Source organism: Chelon labrosus (genome assembly GCF_963514085.1).
Source record: "Chelon labrosus genome assembly, chromosome: 19".
Classification (NCBI taxonomy): domain Eukaryota; kingdom Metazoa; phylum Chordata; class Actinopteri; order Mugiliformes; family Mugilidae; genus Chelon; species Chelon labrosus.
The window spans coordinates 1,249,466-1,269,197 of NC_140352.1; the positions used below are offsets into that span (position 1 = coordinate 1,249,466).

Here is a 19,732-nt window from a genome sequence, read left to right on the forward strand (position 1 = left end):
ATGGATAGAAATGGCTAGATGGAAGCTAAAATGTCGGCAAAGAAGAAGCCAGTCAGATTCTTGCCCTCAGGAGCATTTGATGAAATGATTTGCCTGGACTCAAACCAACAACCTCCTGCTGCTAGCAAAGCAACACAAGCTAACCCTGCTAGCTTAAAAACCAGCCCCAACTTCCACCGCCCACAAATCCTTTATGGCAGAAACTTTATCTGGAGTCTCTCTGTTGGGAACTGATTCTGCTCCAGCAAAGATCTGACGGACCAATCAGATTGTGTGGGCGGGACTTAACATGGTGATGGCATCAGTATGCCTCTTCCATTGAACGACCTTGCTGCTCGTGTGGGCAAAGAGTTAGTCCTGTTAGCGTGTTAGCTAGCGAGGATAGAAATGGCTAGATGGTAGCTAAAATGTTAGCAGAGAAGAAGTCAGTCAGGTTCTCGCCCTCAGGAGCATTTGATGAAATGACTCACCTGGACTCAAACCAAGATGAGAACACAAACAACCCAGACTGATCACCCTAACAATGCCAGGGCACACAAATAGAAAATATAAAAAAATAAAAATGTTAGAACATGTTAATGTGTTTTAATATTCTGTTTTTATTTTTATTTTCTTTGTTTATGGCTCTACTGAACTACACTGAACCTTCCTGATGTCATCAGTTATTTTCCTGACGATTACACATTGAGAGTTTATTAGTTTATTGAATGATTGAAAATATAAAAGATTGACTATTTATATTTCATTTTTAGTTTAGGTATTATTAATGTTATTATTATTATATTATTGTATATTTTTTTCTATCTCTTACTGTATTTTTAAATTAATTAAATAAAGTCAGACATTCAGCTGTGACTTATCTGAGTTCTGTTCGTCTCCACCACAGAGAAATTCCAGCCTGAAGAACTAAAGACGACATGTTCGTACTCACCTTCAGCTTGTGCAGCTTCAGAGTTTAATCCCAGGAGAGAAAGTGTTTGTGGTCGGAGGTGAGTTTCCTCTGACTGCAGCCGTCCTCCGTTATCTCTCTGATAAACAGAGGCTGCAGCAGGTAGATGCTCCAAAGGTCGACACCTGAGCAGCACACGGGCTATAGATCATGATTCTGATCAGTGATTACACATCAAACTAAAGTAATAAAGACATTAATGGATTTTACTGGTTTTGTCCTTGAGGTTCCAAACCACTGATATAGATAGAAAGACTTTATTGATCCCGTACGGGACATGGTTGAGTTACAGCAGCATCACAAGCAGCTACAAAAGAAGTTACTGTACAAAAAAACATAATATGATAAAGTTACGATATATATACAACTTATATAGAAGAGGCAATAAGAGATGGAGGGTACATTATTATAATTACTATTACTATTATTATTATTATTACTATTATTATTATTATTATTATTATTATTGAATGTACATGTATAATCCAGTAGTTTGACCAAGTATGGAATGTTACAATGTACAAAAGATGGCAGTGGGTAATGTATAACAAATAAAACTAGACAATTCCCCTGCGGGAAATCGCGGGAGTGATGCAGTGGCCGCAGCAGTCTGCGATACCATGCTATATTGCTGTGATAGTACGATGCTACGATGCTATGATGATGCTACTATGCCAAGATGCTACAATGCTATGATGCTAAGATACTAAGATGCTATGATACTAAGATGCTACTAAGCTAGGATACTATGTTGCTACGATGCTAAGATGTTACAATGCAATTATACTAAGATGCTATGATGCTTTAATGATCACCTGTTCATATAGTCATAATATAATCCATGTTTGACTACAAAAAGTAATGGTCAGGTCAAGACAGGTATGAAAGTATTCGCGACTTACGTCGCGAATGTCTTTACTAAGTAGCATGTCTTTACTACCATGAGCAGCAGCTATAACAAAAAGCACAACTCAAATAGTCATTTAAGGCCTGGTTCCTTCTGACTGGATGGGTGTGAGTTTGATGTCATGCAGGGTACAACAAACCAAACAGGATGAGGAGGATGCAGTAGGCCTGGCTGAGAGAGAGAGACACTGAGAAGGGTCGTCCTTTACGCCCTTCTACAAACTGAAGGGCAGGTACAGGCAGTGTGGTGAATGTATGTGTGTGGGTGAGGTGGCGATACTGCTCTGCGATGGTTGAGGGCGATGAATCAACGATGATCACTCTCAGCTGTCGAAGCACAGGAACCCTTTAATCCTATCAAAGACAATGCAAAAAAAATTGAAATGTCTTTCAAATGTTATAAGTAAATGTAAGCAACAAGCTAATAACAAAGCAGACACATGTTAAACATCTGTAGTTGTCATAAAGTGTGTGTTTTCCTTATACTAAGATGCTATGATGCTAAGATACTACAATGCTAAGATGCTTTAATGATGCTACCATGCTATGATGCTAAGATGCTTTAATGATGCTACCATGCTATGATGCTTTAATGATCACCTGTTCATATAGTCATAATATAATCCTGGTGAAATTATTTGCGACTTACTAAGTAGCATGTCTTTACTACCATGAGCAGCAGCTATAACAAAAAGCACAACTCAAATAGTCATTTAAGGCCTGGTTCCTACTGACTGGATGGGTGTGAGTTTGATGTCATGCAGGGTACAACAAACCAAACAGGATGAGGAGGATGCAGTAGGCCTGGCTGAGAGAGAGAGACACTGAGAAGGGTCGTCCTTTACGCCCTTCTACAAACTGCAGGGCAGGTACAGGCAGCAGACCCCTCCCAGCTCCACCTGAAAGCCAGCATCAAATAAGGAAGAGAGTGGGAGGGATCTCACTAGGATCCCCAGACAAAGAACGAGCAAATCGTAACAATTGATCGTTAATCATAATAATTTTAACAATAAAACTCATTACTCCTACCTGAGCAATAGTTTAACAGTTTACGGCACAGTCTTACAGTTAGAAAAACAATAATATTAAACTTAACACATCCAGGCTGTAACAAGGAATCAGCAATGAAGTGAAGACCTTCAAATTGTCCTGCGAGTCCAGCTCTTTGTCTCATGTTGGACGTCACTGCAGTCTGTCTGGATCAGCTGGAGGAAAACTATAGGCAGACAAATAGACATGTCAAATAATGTTATGTAACATACTTAATATAACTCTTATGAGTGTTCAACAGCTCATTATTTATTTCATTAAAAACATCATATTATATTAAATTACTCCAATTATATATATATATACTGTCATTAATGTTGTTGCAAGCCATAAATGTTTCCTACTTTATGTGGTGGAATAATGGTGGAATAATATATTTTTCATATCTTCCCTTTAAATTGTAAAACTTCAACATTATTACTGTGATAAGCACCCGCTAGCAAGGCGGCGAATTAGCCGGCGGCTAACCCCACTAGCCTCCGCGTTAGCTCACGGCTAACTGCCGCGGCTAATTCGTGTTTAACTCCCGCGGGTCCGCGGTTAAATCCCGGTTAGCTAGCGGTTAAATCCCGGTTAGCTCGCGGTTAGCTCGAGGCTAGCTCGCGGTTAGCTCGAGGCTAACTCCGCGGTTGAGTCTGCGGCGGTTAGCTAGCGGATAGCTAGCTCCGTTAGCTCCGCTAGCTTGCTAACATACATGAGCTATGCTGGAAGGCTAGTCGTCGGCTAAATCACTGGGCGGCTAGTAGTTAGCGTCTGTTAGCAGTTGAGCTATTCACTGACCTAATAAGATGAAGGAAACGGGTCAGGGATGTTATGTCAGGAGTTTCAGCAAAGCAGCCAGATATAATTTGTGTTTAAAATAAAGGAAAAGGTCATAATGTCAGGTTCTGGTCCCCTACAGTACTGCAGTAATGGTTTGGGGGGTTTTAATGTTTTGGCAGATACTGTTTTCCACTGAGAGCTCTTTTCCCGCCTCTGGTCCCCTTCTGCTGCGTGTGTAAGCTGGTTGGGGTCTGGTTGTCATGGCTACCAGGGTCAACTGCTGCTGAAGTCTCCCTCTCACCTCTGCCTGAGTCAGAGGGAAAGTGCAAACTAGGATTTGCCCTCCGAACAAATGCTTGTATCTCAAAAACTACAAGTGCTATCGAGAAAACAAACACATCGTGAGCGTCAGCCAAGGGTTTTCTACAATTTAGTGTTGTCGCCACGCGCGTACTGCCAAAATTGTGGCCGTAGTCGTTTTGGAAAGAAAGTATGCGACACGAAAATCGTCGAGAAATCCCTCTCGATTTCCACATACACACACATGGGGAAAAATTCGAAAAGCTGGCGCCGCACTCCTCGCTCAGAGGAGCCTCCAGTCCAAACCGTACGTCCCACACAAATCAAACCAACACCATCTTAAAGCCAACAAAAATCCCTACGTTTTTATGTATTTTTTATCTCTGTACCTCAAAAACTGTGGCCACCACATGAGATTGAACCTTTTTTTTTCAGAATATCACCGAAAGTTGAGTGAGGCTCAGAGGGAGGGATTTTTAATTTTTTTCCCCAAATTTCACCAAACGTAAACTGCGACCCTGACCAAACCGTAAAAGGTATCGAAACGCCGTTTTCAGGAAGAGAAAGCTACACTTCCCGTGCCTCGTACAAACTTCCAAGCAAGTTTCTACTACAAAGCATGGCCGAGTAATCGCTGGACAAAGCCAAGCTGGACATTTTGGAATGTTGCCGCTTTTTTCGGGCTTCTCCATTCATTTCAATGGGAAATTTATCGCGTTTTTTTCGAGACTACGTCGCGAAAAAATCTTGTTTGGAAGAACTGTATAGAAGCACACCGAGTCCGATCGAGACGCACGTTTTGATGTATTTTGGGTCTGTGTGCGACGAACGGTATTTGAGTTGAAAAGTTTCGAAAAATCGGGTGTGGAAAAAGTTTAATAATAACTAGACAATTCCCCTGCGGGAAATCGCGAGAGTGATGCAGTGGCCGCAGCAGTCTGCGATACCATGCTATATTGCTGCGACAGTACGATGCTACGATGCTATGATGATGCTACTATGCCGAGATGCTACTACAATGCTATGATGCTAAGATGCTAAGATGCTATGATACTAAGATGCAACAAAGCTAAGATACTATGTTGCTACGATGCTAAGATGCTACAATGCAATTATACTAAGATGCTATGATGCTTTAATGATCACCTGTTCATATAGTCATAATATAATCCTGGTGAAAATATTTGCGACTAACGTTGCAAATAATTTCATGTTTGACTACAAAAAGTAATGGTCAGGTCAAGACAGGTATGAAAGTATTCGCGACTTACGTCGCGAATGTCTTTACTAAGTAGCATGTCTTTACTACCATGAGCAGCAGCTATAACAAAAAGCACAACTCAAATAGTCATTTAAGGCCTGGTTCCTTCTGACTGGATGGGTGTGAGTTTGATGTCATGCAGGGTACAACAAACCAAACAGGATGAGGAGGATGCAGTAGGCCTGGCTGAGAGAGAGAGACACTGAGAAGGGTCGTCCTTTATGCTTCGCCTTCTACAAACTGAAGGGCAGGTACAGGCAGCAGAGCCCTCCCAGCTCCACCTGAAAGCCAGCATCAAATAAGGAAGAGAGTGGGAGGGATCTCACTAGGATCCCCAGACAAAGAACGAGCAAATCGTAACAATTGATCGTTAATCATAATAATTTTAACAATAAAACTCATTACTCCTACCTGAGCAATAGTTTAACAGTTTACGGCACAGTCTTACAGTTAGATAAACAATAATATTAAACTTAACACATCCAGGCTGTAACAAGGAATCAGCGATGAAGTGAAGACCTTCAAATTGTCCTGCGAGTCCAGCTCTTTGTCTCATGTTGGACGTCACTGCAGTCTGTCTGGATCAGCTGGAGGAAAACTATAGGCAGACAAATAGACATGTCAAATAATGTTATGTAACATACTTAATATAACTCTTATGAGTGTTCAACAGCTCATTATTTATTTAATTAAAAACATCATATTATATTAAATTACTCCAATTATATATATATACTGTCATTAATGTTGTTGCAAGCCATAAATGTTTCCTACTTTATGTGGTGGAATAATATATTTTTCAGTTTGACACAGTTTCATTTAAAAATATCTTCCCTTTAAATTGTAAAACTTCAACATTATTACTGTGATAAGCACCCGCTAGCAAGGCGGCGAATTAGCCGGCGGCTAACCCCACTAGCCTCCGCGTTAGCTCACGGCGAACTGCCGCGGCTAATTCGTGTTTAACTCCCGCGGGTCCGCGGTTAAATCCCGGTTAGCTAGCGGTTAGTTAGCGGTTAGCTCGAGGCTAACTCCGCGGTTGAGTCCGCGGCGTTAAGCTAGCGGCTAGCTAGCTCCGTTAGCTCCGCTAGCTTGCTAACATACATGAGCTATGCTGGAAGGCTAGTCGTCGGCTAAATCACTGGGCGGCTAGTCGTTAGCGTCTGTTACCAGTTTAGCTATTCACTGACCTAATAAGATGAAGGAAACGGGTCAGGGATGTTGTGTCAGGAGTTTCAGCAAAGCAGCCAGATATAATTTGTGTTTAAAATAAAGGAAAAGGTCATAATGTCAGGTTCTGGCCCCCTACAGTACTGCAGTAATGGTTTGGGGGGTTTTAATGTTTTGGCAGATCATGTTTTCCACTGAGAGCTCTTTTCCCGCCTCTCGTCCCCAGCAGCTGCGTGTGTGAACGTGTGTAAGCTGGTTGGGGTCTGGTTGTCATGGCTACCAGGGTCAACTGCTCCTGTTAGAATGTCAGTTGGAAGACGGGGAAAGAGAGAGAAAATGCTGAAAAATCGCCTCGAACAGGAAGGACTTGTGGCCAAACCGTATTTCCAATCATTGAACCGACTTAACTTTGGGCATCTTGAGGCTTTCCTGAACGTCTAGATGTGTAATTTGTAGGTAAAATGAAGAAATGTGACCTATTCAAAGCGATTCAAAGAAAGGTTACGTCTGCTTTCCTCCAGAAATTTCCCTGCCTTTTTAACATGGCAGTCTATGGAGCTGTGGGTGGGTGTTGCTGGCGCATCTTTGTGTCTGACGCCAAAACTATAAGACTTACAGCTTTAGCAGACGAATTTGAGTGAGAAGACACATTTTCCTACGTTTCTATGTATAAATTATGTCTGTCGTGTGAAATTTGTGGCCACGGGAGCAGTTTCTGTGCAGTTTTTTGACTAACTTTCTTCTCCCCTCCTCACTCTAGCTGATGATGTCATCCACTCTAGCACAAACATTCCGCGCAATACACACCCATTATAAACCCTGAAATTTGAGTAAAAACCTACACAACTCTGAGGCTTCATAGTTTAAAAACGGTAAAAGTTGTCGACAAGTGAAGTGAATCTCTGAAGAGAAGGCAAGAGTACCTACGTTTTAAAGTTTAAATGAAGTCTCTCGGTTAAAGTATGCCAGAGCAGTTCATTGTTGAAAATGTCTGTTGAAATATATTTTTTTTCGGGCTTCTCCATTCATTTCAATTGGGAAATTTGTCGCAGTTTTTTCGCGACTACGTCGCGAAAAAATCTTGTTTGAAAGAACTGTATAGAAGCACACCGAGTCCGATCGAAACGCACGTTTTGATGTATTTTGTGTCTGTGTGCGACGAACGGTATTTGAGTTGAAAGGTTTCGAAAATGCGTAGGAAAAAGTTTAATAATAATAATAACTAGACAATTCCCCTGCGGGAAATCGCGAGAGTGATGCAGTGGCCGCAGCAGTCTGCGATACCATGCTATATTGCTGCGATAGTACGATGCTACGATGCTATGATGATGCTACTATGCCAAGATGCTACAATGCTATGATGCTAAGATACTAAGATGCTATGATACTAAGATGCTACAAAGCTAAGATACTATGTTGCTACGATGCTAAGATGCTACAATGCAATTATACTAAGATGCTATGATGCTTTAATGATCACCTGTTCATATAGTCATAATATAATCCTGGTGAAAATATTTGCGACTTACGTTGCAAATAATTTCATGTTTGACTACAAAAAGTAATGGACACATCAAGACAGGTATGAAAGTATTCGCGACTTACGTCGCGAATGTCTTTACTAAGTAGCATGTCTTTACTACCATGAGCAGCAGCTATAACAAAAAGCACAACTCAAATAGTCATTTAAGGCCTGGTTCCTTCTGACTGGATGGGTGTGAGTTTGATGTCATGCAGGGTACAACAAACCAAACAGGATGAGGAGGATGCAGTAGGCCTGGCTGAGAGAGAGAGACACTGAGAAGGGTCGTCCTTTACGCCCTTCTACAAACTGAAGGGCAGGTACAGGCGGCAGACCCCTCCCAGCTCCACCTGAAAGCCAGCATCAAATAAGGAAGAGAGTGGGAGGGATCTCACTAGGATCCCCAGACAAAGAACGAGCAAATCGTAACAATTGATCGTTAATCATAATAATTTTAACAATAAAACTCATTACTCCTACCTGAGCAATAGTTTAACAGTTTACGGCACAGTCTTACAGTTAGAAAAACAATAATATTAAACTTAACACATCCAGGCTGTAACAAGGAATCAGCGATGAAGTGAAGACCTTCAAATTGTCCTGCGAGTCCAGCTCTTTGTCTCATGTTGGACGTCACTGCAGTCTGTCTGGATCAGCTGGAGGAAAACTATAGGCAGACAAACAGACATGTCAAATAATGTTATGTAACATACTTAATATAACTCTTATGAGTGTTCAACAGCTCATTATTTATTTAATTAAAAACATCATATTATATTAAATTACTCCAATTATATATATACTGTCATTAATGTTGTTGCAAGCCATAAATGTTTCCTACTTTATGTGGTGGAATAATATATTTTTCAGTTTGACACAGTTTAATTTAAAAATATCTTCCCTTTAAATTGTAAAACTTCAACATTATTACTGTGATAAGCACCCGCTAGCAAGGCGGCGAATTAGCCGGCGGCTAACCCCACTAGCCTCCGCGTTAGCTCACGGCGAACTGCCGCGGCTAATTCGTGTTTAACTCCCGCGGGTCCGCGGTTAAATCCCGGTTAGCTAGCGGTTAGCTAGCGGTTAGCTCGAGGCTAACTCCGCGGTTGAGTCCGCGGCGTTAAGGTAGCGGCTAGCTAGCTCCGTTAGCTCCGCTAGCTTGCTAACATACATGAGCTATGCTGGAAGGCTAGTCGTCGGCTAAATCACTGGGCGGCTAGTAGTTAGCGTCTGTTACCAGTTGAGCTATTCACTGACCTAATAAGATGAAGGAAACGGGTCAGGGATGTTGTGTCAGGAGTTTCAGCAAAGCAGCCAGATATAATTTGTGTTTAAAATAAAGGAAAAGGCCCAGCAGCTGTGTGAAAGCACCAAGGGAGACAGGGGTGGTTTGGGGGGTTTTAATGTTTTGGCAGATCATGTTTTCCACTGAGAGCTCTTTTCCCGCCTCTCGTCCCCTCCTGCTGCGTGTGTAAGCTGGTTGGGGTCTGGTTGTCATGGCTACCAGGGTCAACTGACGCTGAAGTCTCCTTTTCTCTCTCACCTCTGCCTGAGTCAGAGGGAAAGTGCAAACTAGGATTTGCCCTCCGAACAAATGCTCATAAATCAAAAACTACAAGTCCTATCGGGAAAACGAACACATCGTGAGCGTCAGCCGAGGGTTTTCTACAATTTAGTGTTGTTCCCACGCGCCTACTGCGAAAGTTGTGGCCGTAGTCGTTTTAGAAAAAAAGTATGCGACGTGAAAAATCGTCGAAAAATCGCTCTCGCTTTCCACATACACACACATGGGGAAAAATTCGAAAACTGGTCGGCGCACTCCTCGCTCGGAGGAGCCTGCAGCCCAAACCGTACGTCTCACACAAATAAAACCCACACCATCTGAAAGCCAACAAAAATCCCTACGTTTTTACGTATTTTTTATCTCTGTACCTCAAAATCTGTGGCCACCACGTGAGATTGAACCTTTTTTTTTCAGAATATCACCGAAACTCTGAAGTTAGAGTGTCGGTCAGAGTGGGCCCATAGAGCCCCATTATAAACGCTGATTTTTTATTTTTTTCCCCAAATTTCACCAAAACGTAAACTGCGACCCTGACCAAACCGTAAAAGGTATCGAAACGCCGTTTTCAGGAAGAGAAAGATACACTTCCCGTGCCTCGTACAAACTTCCAAGCAAGTTTCTACTACAAAGCATGGCCGAGTAATCACTCGACAAAGCCAAGCTGTAAATTTTGGAATGTTGCCGCTTTTTTCGGGCTTCTCCATTCATTTCAATGGGAAATTTATCGCGTTTTTTTCGCGACTACGTCGCGAAAAAATCTTGTTTGAAAGAACTGTATAGAAGCACACCGAGTCCGATCGAGACGCACGTTTTGATGTATTTTGTGTCTGTGTGCGACGAACGGTATTTGAGTTGAAAAGTTTCGAAAATCCGTAGGAAAAAGTTTAATAATAACTAGACAATTCCCCTGCGGGAAATCGCGAGAGTGATGCAGTGGCCGCAGCAGTCTGCGATACCATGCTATATTGCTGTGATAGTATGATGCTACGATGCTATGATGATGCTACTATGCCAAGATGCTACTACAATGCTTTGATGCTAAGATACTAAGATGCTATGATACTAAGATGCTACAAAGCTAAGATACTATGTTGCTACGATGCTAAGATGCTACAATGCAATTATACCAAGATGCTATGATGCTTTAATGATCACCTGTTCATATAGTCATAATATAATCCTGGTGAAAATATTTGCGACTTACGTTGCAAATAATTTCATGTTTGACGACAAAAAGTAATGGTCAGGTCAAGACAGGTATGAAAGTATTCGCGACTTACGTCGCGAATGTCTTTACTAAGTAGCATGTCTTTACTACCATGAGCAGCAGCTATAACAAAAAGCACAACTCAAATAGTCATTTAAGGCCTGGTTCCTACTGACTGGATGGGTGTGAGTTTGATGTCATGCAGGGTACAACAAACCAAACAGGATGAGGAGGATGCAGTAGGCCTGGCTGAGAGAGACAGACACTGAGAAGGGTCGTCCTTTACGCCCTTCTACAAACTGAAGGGCAGGTACAGGCAGCAGACCCCTCCCAGCTCCACCTGAAAGCCAGCATCACATAAGGAAGAGAGTGGGAGGGATCGTCACACCTCCACCAGGATTATATTATGACTATATGAACAGGTGAATTATTATGATTAACGATCAATTATTACAATTTGCTCGTTAATCATAATAATTTTAACAATAAAACTCATTACTCCTACCTGAGCAATAGTTTAACAGTTTACGGCACAGTCTTACAGTTAGATAAACAATAATATTAAGCTTAACACATCCAGGCTGTAACAAGGAATCAGCGATGAAGTGAAGACCTTCAAATTGTCCTGCGAGTCCAGCTCTTTGTCTCATGTTGGACGTCACTGCAGTCTGTCTGGATCAGCTGGAGGAAAACTATAGGCAGACAAACAGACATGTCAAATAATGTTATGTAACATACTTAATATAACTCTTATGAGTGTTCAACAGCTCATTATTTATTTAATTAAAAACATCATATTATATTAAATTACTCCAATTATATATATATACTGTCATTAATGTTGTTGCAAGCCATAAATGTTTCCTACTTTATGTGGTGGAATAATATATTTTTCAGTTTGACACAGTTTAATTTAAAAATATCTTCCCTTTAAATTGTAAAACTTCAACATTATTACTGTGATAAGCACCCGCTAGCAAGGCGGCGAATTAGCCGGCGGCTAACCCCACTAGCCTCCGCGTTAGCTCACGGCGAACTGCCGCGGCTAATTCGTGTTTAACTCCCGCGGGTCCGCGGTTAAATCCCGGTTAGCTAGCGGTTAGTTAGCGGTTAGCTCGAGGCTAACTCCGCGGTTGAGTCCGCGGCGTTAAGGTAGCGGCTAGCTAGCTCCGTTAGCTCCGCTAGCTTGCTAACATACATGAGCTATGCTGGAAGGCTAGTCGTCGGCTAAATCACTGGGCGGCTAGTCGTTAGCGTCTGTTAGCAGTTTAGCTATTCACTGACCTAATAAGATGAAGGAAACGGGTCAGGGATGTTGTGTCAGGAGTTTCAGCAAAGCAGCCAGATATAATTTGTGTTTAAAATAAAGGAAAAGGCCATAATGTCAGGTTCTGGCCCCCTACAGTACTGCAGTAATGGTTTGGGGGGTTTTAATGTTTTGGCAGATCATGTTTTCCACTGAGAGCTCTTTTCCCGCCTCTCGTCCCCAGCAGCTGCGTGTGTGAACGTGTGTAAGCTGGTTGGGGTCTGGTTGTCATGGCTACCAGGGTCAACTGCTCCTGTTAGAATGTCAGTTGGAAGACGGGGAAAGAGAGAGAAAATGCTGAAAACTCGCCTCGAACAGGAAGGACTTGTGGCCAAACCGTATTTCCAATCATTGAACCGACTTAACTTTGGGCATCTTGAGGCTTTCCTGAACGTCTAGATGTGTAATTTGTAGGTAAAATGAAGAAATGTGACCTATTCAAAGCGATTCAAAGAAAGGTTACGTCTGCTTTCCTCCAGAAATTTCCCTGCCTTTTTAACATGGCAGTCTATGGAGCTGTGGATGGGTGTTGCTGGCGCATCTTTGTGTCTGACGCCAAAACTATAAGACTTACAGCTTTAGCAGACGAATTTGAGTGAGAAGACACATTTTCCTACGTTTCTATGTATAAATTATGTCTGTCGTGTGAAATTTGTGGCCACGGGAGCAGTTTCTGTGCAGTTTTTTGACTAACTTTCTTCTCCCCTCCTCACTCTAGCTGATGATGTCATCCACTCTAGCACAAACATTCCGCGCAATACACACCCATTATAAACCCTGAAATTTGAGTAAAAACCTACACAACTCTGAGGCTTCATAGTTTAAAAACGGTAAAAGTTGTCGCTAAGTGAAGTGAATCTCTGAAGAGAAGGCAAGAGTACCTACGTTTTAAAGTTTAAATGAAGTCTCTCGGTTAAAGTATGCCAGAGCAGTTCATTGTTGAAAATGTCTGTTGAATTATTTTTTTTTTCGGGCTTCTCCATTCATTTCAATAGGGAAATTTGTCGCAGTTTTTTCGCGACTACGTCGCGAAAAAATCTTGTTTGAAAGAACTGTATAGAAGCACACCGAGTCCGATCGAGACGCACGTTTTGATGTATTTTGTGTCTGTGTGCGACGAACGGTATTTGAGTTGAAAGGTTTCGAAAATGCGTAGGAAAAAGTTTAATAATAATAATAATAATAACTAGACAATTCCCCTGCGGGAAATCGCGAGAGTGATGCAGTGGCCGCAGCAGTCTGCGATACCATGCTATATTGCTGTGATAGTACGATGCTACGATGCTATAATGATGCTACTATGCCAAGATGCTACTACAATGCTATGATGCTAAGATACTAAGATGCTATGTTACTAAGATGCTACAAAGCTAAGATACTATGTTGCTACGATGCTAAGATGCTACAATGCAATTATACCAAGATGCTATGATGCTTTAATGATCACCTGTTCATATAGTCATAATATAATCCTGGTGAAAATATTTGCGACTTACGTTGCAAATAATTTCATGTTTGACTACAAAAAGTAATGGTCAGGTCAAGACAGGTATGAAAGTATTCGCGACTTACGTCGCGAATGTCTTTACTAAGTAGCATGTCTTTACTACCATGAGCAGCAGCTATAACAAAAAGCACAACTCAAATAGTCATTTAAGGCCTGGTTCCTTCTGACTGGATGGGTGTGAGTTTGATGTCATGCAGGGTACAACAAACCAAACAGGATGAGGAGGATGCAGTAGGCCTGGCTGAGAGAGAGAGACACTGAGAAGGGTCGTCCTTTACGCCCTTCTACAAACTGAAGGGCAGACCAGGCAGCAGACCCCTCCCAGCTCCACCTGAAAGCTAGCATCAAATAAGGAAGAGAGTGGGAGGGATCGTCACACCCCCACCAGGATTATATTATGACTATATGAACAGGTGAATTATTATGATTAACGATCAATTATTACAATTTGGTCGTTAATCATAATAATTTTAACAATAAAACTCATTACTCCTACCTGAGCAATAGTTTAACAGTTGACGGCACAGTCTTACAGTTAGATAAACAATAATATTAAACTTAACACATCCAGGCTGTAACAAGGAATCAGCGATGAAGTGAAGACCTTCAAATTGTCCTGCGAGTCCAGCTCTTTGTCTCATGTTGGACGTCACTGCAGTCTGTCTGGATCAGCTGGAGGAAAACTTTAGGCAGACAAATAGACATGTCAAATAATGTTATGTAACATACTTAATATAACTCTTATGAGTGTTCAACAGCTCATTATTTATTTAATTAAAAACATCATATTATATTAAATTACTCCAATTATATATATATATACTGTCATTAATGTTGTTGCAAGCCATAAATGTTTCCTACTTTATGTGGTGGAATAATATATTTTTCAGTTTGACACAGTTTCATTTAAAAATATCTTCCCTTTAAATTGTAAAACTTCAACATTATTACTGTGATAAGCACCCGCTAGCAAGGCGGCGAATTAGCCGGCGGCTAACCCCACTAGCCTCCGCGTTAGCTCACGGCGAACTGCCGCGGCTAATTCGTGTTTAACTCCCGCGGGTCCGCGGTTAAATCCCGGTTAGCTAGCGGTTAGTTAGCGGTTAGCTCGAGGCTAACTCCGCGGTTGAGTCCGCGGCGTTAAGCTAGCGGCTAGCTAGCTCCGTTAGCTCCGCTAGCTTGCTAACATACATGAGCTATGCTGGAAGGCTAGTCGTCGGCTAAATCACTGGGCGGCTAGTCGTTAGCGTCTGTTAGCAGTTTAGCTATTCACTGACCTAATAAGATGAAGGAAACGGGTCAGGGATGTTGTGTCAGGAGTTTCAGCAAAGCAGCCAGATATAATTTGTGTTTAAAATAAAGGAAAAGGTCATAATGTCAGGTTCTGGCCCCCTACAGTACTGCAGTAATGGTTTGGGGGGTTTTAATGTTTTGGCAGATCATGTTTTCCACTGAGAGCTCTTTTCCCGCCTCTCGTCCCCAGCAGCTGCGTGTGTGAACGTGTGTAAGCTGGTTGGGGTCTGGTTGTCATGGCTACCAGGGTCAACTGCTCCTGTTAGAATGTCAGTTGGAAGACGGGGAAAGAGAGAGAAAATGCTGAAAAATCGCCTCGAACAGGAAGGACTTGTGGCCAAACCGTATTTCCAATCATTGAACCGACTTAACTTTGGGCATCTTGAGGCTTTCCTGAACGTCTAGATGTGTAATTTGTAGGTAAAATGAAGAAATGTGACCTATTCAAAGCGATTCAAAGAAAGGTTACGTCTGCTTTCCTCCAGAAATTTCCCTGCCTTTTTAACATGGCAGTCTATGGAGCTGTGGGTGGGTGTTGCTGGCGCATCTTTGTGTCTGACGCCAAAACTATAAGACTTACAGCTTTAGCAGACGAATTTGAGTGAGAAGACACATTTTCCTACGTTTCTATGTATAAATTATGTCTGTCGTGTGAAATTTGTGGCCACGGGAGCAGTTTCTGTGCAGTTTTTTGACTAACTTTCTTCTCCCCTCCTCACTCTAGCTGATGATGTCATCCACTCTAGCACAAACATTCCGCGCAATACACACCCATTATAAACCCTGAAATTTGAGTAAAAACCTACACAACTCTGAGGCTTCATAGTTTAAAAACGGTAAAAGTTGTCGACAAGTGAAGTGAATCTCTGAAGAGAAGGCAAGAGTACCTACGTTTTAAAGTTTAAATGAAGTCTCTCGGTTAAAGTATGCCAGAGCAGTTCATTGTTGAAAATGTCTGTTGAATTTTTTTTTTTTTCGGGCTTCTCCATTCATTTCAATAGGGAAATTTGTCGCAGTTTTTTCGCGACTACGTCGCGAAAAAATCTTGTTTGAAAGAACTGTATAGAAGCACACCGAGTCCGATCGAGACGCACGTTTTGATGTATTTTGTGTCTGTGTGCGACGAACGGTATTTGAGTTGAAAGGTTTCGAAAATGCGTAGGAAAAAGTTTAATAATAATAATAATAAGAAGAAAAACGTAGTGAAGAACAATAGTTTGCAGTGCTTCGCACTGCAAACTATTGACCCCCATAGCTTTGCTATGAGGGGGGTCAATAGTTTGCATTGCGTAGCACTGCATCACTAATAATAATAAGAAGAAAAACGTAGTGAAGAACAATAGTTTGCAGTGCTTCGCACTGCAAACTATTGACCCCCATAGCTTTGCTATGAGGGGGGTCAATAGTTTGCATTGCGTAGCACTGCATCACTAACTAGACAATTCCCCTGCGGGAAATCGCGAGAGTGATGCAGTGGCCGCAGCAGTCTGCGATACCATGCTATATTGCTGCGACAGTACGATGCTACGATGCTATGATGATGCTACTATGCCAAGATGCTACAATGCTGAATGAATGAATGAATTTATTTATCATTGAGAGATACTCACGAGCACGAACGGGGGGACGAGCTTGAGAGCAGGGTCGGTGGGAAGGCTCCTCTCCGGCCGGGGGGGACGTCTGATGAAACATTAAGACCAAACACATACAGAACTCAGCAGTTAAGGAGAAAACAATAGATGTAACATTTCTAGAGCCATTTTCACGCAGACAGATGTCATTGTGGCACAGAAGCTTATCTACTGTGTAAATACCTCCAGGGGGGAAGGGGTGGACCTCAGCTCCTCCAGGTCGAGCCTCCTCCAGCGCTGCTTCACCGCCATGGAACGTCTGGACTTCCTAGTCATCCTGCTGACAAAAAATAGACAGAAAAAAAAAACAAGACAAAATACTTTTCAAAGCTTAACAGGCTATCAAACCTATCAAACTAACCTAAACCCTAACCTTTACCTAAACTCTAACTACCTAATGTAAAATAATCTAATCTAAGACAAATTAATGTAATATGTTATACTTAAATTAAATCTGTGTAGATGAAGGTGTGGTGAATGTATGTGTGTGGGTGAGGTGGCGATACTGCTCTGCGATGGTTGAGGGCGATGAATCAACGATGATCACTCTCAGCTGTCGAAGCACAGGAACCCTTTAATCCTATCAAAGACAATGCAAAAAAATTGAAATGTCTTTCAAATGTTATAAGTAAATGTAAGCAACAAGCTAATAACAAAGCAGACACATGTTAAACATCTGTAGTTGTCATAAAGTGTGTGTTTTCCTTATACTAAGATGCTATGATGCTAAGATACTACAATGCTAAGATGCTTTAATGATGCTACAATGCTATGATGCTAAGATGCTTTAATGATGCTACCATGCTATGATGCTTTAATGATCACCTGTTCATATAGTCATAATATAATCCTGGTGAAATTATTTGCAATTTACGTCGCAAATAATTTCATGTTTGACTACAAAAAGTAATGGTCACGTCAAGACAGGTATGAAAGTATTCGCGACTTACGTCGCGAATGTCTTTACTAAGTAGCATGTCTTTACTACCATGAGCAGCAGCTATAACAAAAAGCACAACTCAAATAGTCATTTAAGGCCTGGTTCCTACTGACTGGATGGGTGTGAGTTTGATGTCATGCAGGGTACAACAAACCAAACAGGATGAGGAGGATGCAGTAGGCCTGGCTGAGAGAGAGAGACACTGAGAAGGGTCGTCCTTTACGCTTCGCCTTCTACAAACTGAAGGGCAGGTACAGGCAGCAGACCCCTCCCAGCTCCACCTGAAAGCCAGCATCAAATAAGGAAGAGAGTGGGACGGATCGTCACACCCCCACCAGGATTATATTATGACTATATGAACAGGTGAATTATTATGATTAACGATCAATTATTACAATTTGCTCGTTAATCATAATAATTTCAACAATAAAACTCATTACTCCTACCTGAGCAATAGTTGAACAGTTTACGGCACAGTCTTACAGTTAGAAAAACAATAATATTAAACTTAACACATCCAGGCTGTAACAAGGAATCAGCGATGAAGTGAAGACCTTCAAATTGTCCTGCGAGTCCAGCTCTTTGTCTCATGTTGGACGTCACTGCAGTCTGTCTGGATCAGCTGGAGGAAAACTATAGGCAGACAAATAGACCTGTCAAATAATGTTATGTAACATACTGAATATAACTCTTATGAGTGTTCAACAGCTCATTATTTATTTAATTAAAAACATCATATTATATTAAATTACTCCAATTATATATATACTGTCATTAATGTTGTTGCAAGCCATAAATGTTTCCTACTTTATGTGGTGGAATAATATATTTTTCAGTTTGACACAGTTTAATTTAAAAATATCTTCCCTTTAAATTATAAAACTTCAACATTATTACTGTGATAAGCACCCGCTAGCAAGGCGGCGAATTAGCCGGCGGCTAACCCCACTAGCCTCCGCGTTAGCTATCGGCTAACTGCCGCGGCTAATTCGTGTTTAACTCCCGCGGGTCCGCGGTTAAATCCCGGTTAGCTAGCGGTTAGCTCGAGGCTAACTCCGCGGTTGAGTCCGCGGCGTTAAGGTAGCGGCTAGCTAGCTCCGTTAGCTCCGCTAGCTTGCTAACATACATGAGCTATGCTGGAAGGCTAGTCGTCGGCTAAATCACTGGGCGGCTAGTCGTTAGCGTCTGTTAGCAGTTGAGCTATTCACTGACCTAATAAGATGAAGGAAACGGGTCCGGGATGTTGTGTCAGGAGTTTCAGCAAAGCAGCCAGATATAATTTGTGTTTAAAATAAAGGAAAAGGTCAAACATGAAGTTGTCATTCAGTCAATGACAAGAGCTATAGCTAAGAGGCCCAGCAGCTGTGTGAAAGCACCATGGCAGACAGGGATGGTTTGGGGGGTTTTAATGTTTTGGCAGATCATGTTTTCCACTGAGAGCTCTTTTCCCGCCTCTCGTCCCCTGCAGCTGCGTGTGTGAACGTGTGTAAGCTGGTTGGGGTCTGGTTGTCATGGCTACCAGGGTCAACTGCTCCTGTTAGAATGTCAGTTGGAAGACGGGGAGAGAGAGAGAAAATGCTGAAAAATCGCCTCGAACAGGAAGGACTTGTGGCCAAACCGTATTTCCAATCATTGAACCGACTTAACTTTGGGCATCTTGAGGCTTTCCTGAACGTCTACATATGCAGTTTGTGGGTAAAATGACGAAATGTGACCTATTCTAAGCGATTCAAAGAAAGTTTACGTCTGCTTTCCTCCAGAAATTTCCCTGCCTTTTTAACATGGCAGTCTATGGAGCTGTGGGTGGGTGTTGCTGGCGCATCTTTGTGTCTGACGCCAAAACTATAAGACTTACAGCTTTAGCAGACGAATTTGAGTGAGAAGACACATTTTCCTACGTTTCTATGTATAAATTATGTCTGTCGTGTGAAATTTGTGGCCACGGGAGCAGTTTCTGTGCAGTTTTTTGACTAACTTTCTTCTCCCCTCCTCACTCTAGCTGATGATGTCATCCACTCTAGCACAAACATTCCGCGCAATACACACCCATTATAAACCCTGAAATTTGAGTAAAAACCTACACAACTCTGAGGCTTCATAGTTTAAAAACGGTAAAAGTTGTCGACAAGTGAAGTGAATCTCTGAAGAGAAGGCAAGAGTACCTACGTTTTAAAGTTTAAATGAAGTCTCTCGGTTAAAGTATGCCAGAGCAGTTCATTGTTGAAAATGTCTGTTGAATTTTTATTTTTTTCGGGCTTCTCCATTCATTTCAATTGGGAAATTTGTCGCAGTTTTTTCGCGACTACGTCGCGAAAAAATCTTGTTTGGAAGAACTGTATAGAAGCACACCGAGTCCGATCGAGA

General features: G+C 41.8%; 1 protein-coding gene across 1 annotated transcript in view; it reads right to left on the minus strand.

The window, feature by feature from the left end:
* The window catches only part of LOC311504239 (microfibril-associated glycoprotein 4-like), a gene marked incomplete at its 5' end in the record, with an annotated part of 417,732 nt that overhangs the window by 357,012 nt on the left and 40,988 nt on the right, over positions 1 to 19,732 (minus strand). The window lies entirely within an intron of this gene.